General features: G+C 49.4%; 1 pseudogene; it reads left to right on the forward strand.

The window, feature by feature from the left end:
- Positions 1 to 2,575: 2,575 nt before the first annotated feature.
- Positions 2,576 to 3,352, forward strand: LOC144611200 (NAD(P)(+)--arginine ADP-ribosyltransferase 2-like; annotated as a pseudogene).
- Positions 3,353 to 3,648: the final 296 nt, after the last annotated feature.

Raw genomic sequence — 3,648 nt, forward strand, 5'->3', positions numbered from 1 at the left:
TGGATCGGTATTTCTGGATACTGTACGTGAAAGGTTCATGTTTCCTCCAACAGAGAGGGAACACTTGGAGGCATAGAAAGCATCGCTCTGAAACCAGACTCACAGAGACAAGGAGGAAGCCTCAACGCTCACCGAGAAAAGATGTGGGGTTTGGTGTTGTCTCTGCTCATTTCGCTCTGTTTGGACCGTAAGTATCTACTAATATCAGACATTCAGCAGAGCGTAAGAAAGTTGTGCATGTTTGTGTCACGTATTCATCCAAGAGAGATAGAGTCGTAGTCATAGAGTCCTTCAGCGTGGAAACTGGCTCTTCGGCCCAACCGGCCCACAGCAACCAACATGCCCCATGTGCAAAAATTAGTCATCCTCTCCCTGCAGTCATCTGGTTCCACGATTCCTGAACTCTGGGCAAGAGCCTCTGTACGTTTACCCGGTCTATCCCTTTCTTGAATGTGTACACCTGTATATTGTCACCCCTCATCCTCCTGGACCCCTCGTCCAAGGAATATAGTCCCAGCCTGCTCAACCGCTCCCTATAGCTCAGCCCCCTCGAGTCCTGGCAACATCCACGTAAATCGTCCCTATTTCCGGAAAATATGCCAACACAGTGAAGGTTAAACAAAGGTGATTGGAGATGTGAGGATACGTCGATTTAGGAAGTGGTTGTAAAATATAGAATAAAGTATAGTGCGATTACAGGCCCTTACATCCACGAAGTCTTTTCCGAACGCGATGTCGTTAAATTAATTTATTCACAAATGCTGGAGTAACTCAGCAGGTCTGGCAGCATCTCGGGAGAGAAGGAAGTAATGGGTTAAATTAATGTCGTCTGTATGTACGCGATCCATTTCCCTCCGTTGCACTATATCCGTGTGCCTATCCACAATGCTCCTAAACGCCACTAACGTATCTATGTCCATCACCCTCACATGATCGCACGATTTGTGTCAAAATGTTACCCACACGTACCGTCAAACATTTGTACCTCTCACACCAAAGCTATAAGCAAGGTCGCCGACAGTCCTTTCAGGTGAGGCAGAGGTTCACTTGCAACTCCTCCAACCGCATCTACTGTATCTGCGGTTGCAAGAGTGGATCGGCGAGACCAAGCACAGGCTCGGCGATGGTTTCGCTGAACAGCTGCGCTCAGTCCGTCTAGACGTACATGACCTCCCGGTTGCAAAACACTTTAGCTCCTCCTCCCATTCCCTGACTGACCTTTCTCTCCTGGACCTCCTCCACTGTCAGAGTGAGGCCCAACGCAAATTTGAGGAACAGCACCCCATATTTCGCTCGGTCAGCTGTGTAGCTTACACCCCAGCGGTATGAATATTAACCTCTAACCAATTAACCCTTGCTTTCCCTCTCTGTCCATCCCTCCCCATCCAAGATCTCTGACCAGCCTGACTGTCCTCCTCATTAAATGTGTGCATTGTATGCCTCATTGTCAGCTTCCCCGAGCTAACAATAATCTATTCCACATTTACCTCGATGTCCTTCTCCTTTGATCTCTCCTTTTTCACACCTTACTATTTCACATATTTCCCCTGCCTCTCAGGCTGAAGAAGGGTCTCGACCCGATAGGTCAACCATTCCATCTACCCACATATGCTTCATGTCCCTCTGTATCACTCCAGCATTTTATGTCTAATACTGTATATATTTCCATCCAGGGGAAAATAATCCAAGGCAGAGATTTCGATTACAAGGCAAAGAATGATAAGCATGTGTGAATGGAAGAGTGGGTGAATGAAAGCGTCTTTTTATCCTGAGTGATGGAATCAATAACCAGAGGGTTGAGGTGAGGTGACGGGGAGAGATTTATACGGAGATTTAATAGGAACCCGAGGGGTAACATTCGCACAGAGGTAAGTAAAGGAAACGCTGGGTTACTCCAGTATCATCATATCATAATCATCATATCATATATATACAGCCGGAAACAGGCCTTTTCGGCCCTCCAAGTCCGTGCCGCCCAGCGATCCCCGTACATTAACACTATCCTACACCCACTAGGGACAATTTTTACATTCACCCAGCCAATTAACCTACTTACCTGTACGTCTTTGGAGTGTGGGAGGAAACCGAAGATCTCGGAGAAAACCCACGCAGGTCACGGGGAGAACGTACAAACTCCTTACAGTGCAGCACCCGTAGTCAGGATCGAACCTGAGTCTCCGGCGCTGCATTCGCTGTAAAGCAGCAACTCTACCGCTGCCCTACCGTGCCGTACTTAGAAACTATCCACGGGATAGGTTCTCCTGAGATACTGTTTGTCCCGCCGTGTTCCTTCAGCACTCTGCACCCACCCATGTTCTCTGGAGACGCTACCTGACCAGCTGAGTTGCTCCAGCACTTTGTAGCAATCTGTGTTCCCCAGAGATGCCGCCTCACCCGCTGAGTTGCTGTAGCTCTTTGAGTCCATTGGCTTAGAATGAACACGATGGTGGACGTCGGCATGTTGGGCCGGAGGCTGTTTCCGTGCTCTATCGCTCTTTATCTCTAACCAATTAATTTCCGTCCCGTCGCAGATCCTGTGAGGCCGGTGGTGGGCGGTCTGATAGGGAGCAGTATCCAACTGGGTATGATGGAGAATTCGGCTGCCTATATGTTCACTCAGAGCAAAGCGTCCGATCAGTTGGCTATCGAGTACCTCCAGGTGGAGAAGGCTCGGACGCTGGTTTTCGCCCAGGCGTGGGATGCTGTAGTAGAGTTCCGCAGAAATACCTCAAGACTGAGACAAATCCAGGTACCAGAAGGACTGAGAGAATAACACCTTTTGGCTATTCTCGCCTACACCCATAAGGGCGCCCTCTACAGCCAGTTCAATGATGCGCTGAGATTGTACGGGGCGAGCGACTCGGTCTACGCCGAGAAGTTCCATTTCAAGGCTTTCCATTATCTTCTCTCCGTTGCTCTCGACCGACTCAGGATCTTCAGCTCCGCGCCGGGCATCACCTACCGAGGGATGAAGATTCGGTCCAAAGCGCGGGAAGGATCCAAAATGAAATTTGGATATTTTGCATCTTCCTCTCGTGATATTCAAATCGCCCGAGGCTACGGTAATGCAACGCTGCTTACCATAAAGTCACTGAAAGGCGTCGACATTGCCAGATACTCGTTCTTCCCGCATGAGAAGGAGGTGCTTGTAGCGCCCGACGAAGTTTTCAAGGTCACGCGCTCCTACTCCGGTGATAAAGGAGTTGAAATATCGCTTGAGGCGGAGGGAGAGGACGGGATAGCGGTCAGAGTGGAGCGAGGAGAAGAAGGCCAGCTGCGGGTAGTTAGGAGTGTGCGGGGCGCGATTTTCGTCCTGGTGCTGTGGTGCGCCGTTGTGGTGCGGTTCTTGTAAGGTCATGCAGTCATAAAGAACGGAAACAGACCCTAAGGCATCATCTCGCCCATACCGACTAAGATGCAACATTTGTCCGTGTTTGGACCGAGTGTGTCCCAACCTTTCCTCTCCACGTGTCTTTTAAATATTATTATTTTACGTGTCATAGTCATAGAGTAATACAGCGTGGAAATAGGCCCTTCGGCCCAACTTGCCTACACCACCCAACATGTACCAGTGACACTGGTCCCACCTGTCTGCTTTTGGCTCACATCACTCTAAACCTGCCCTATCTATGTCTAACTGTTTCTTAG

The sequence above is a fragment of the Rhinoraja longicauda genome, chromosome 39 (genome assembly GCF_053455715.1).
Source record: "Rhinoraja longicauda isolate Sanriku21f chromosome 39, sRhiLon1.1, whole genome shotgun sequence".
Lineage (NCBI taxonomy): Eukaryota > Metazoa > Chordata > Chondrichthyes > Rajiformes > Arhynchobatidae > Rhinoraja > Rhinoraja longicauda.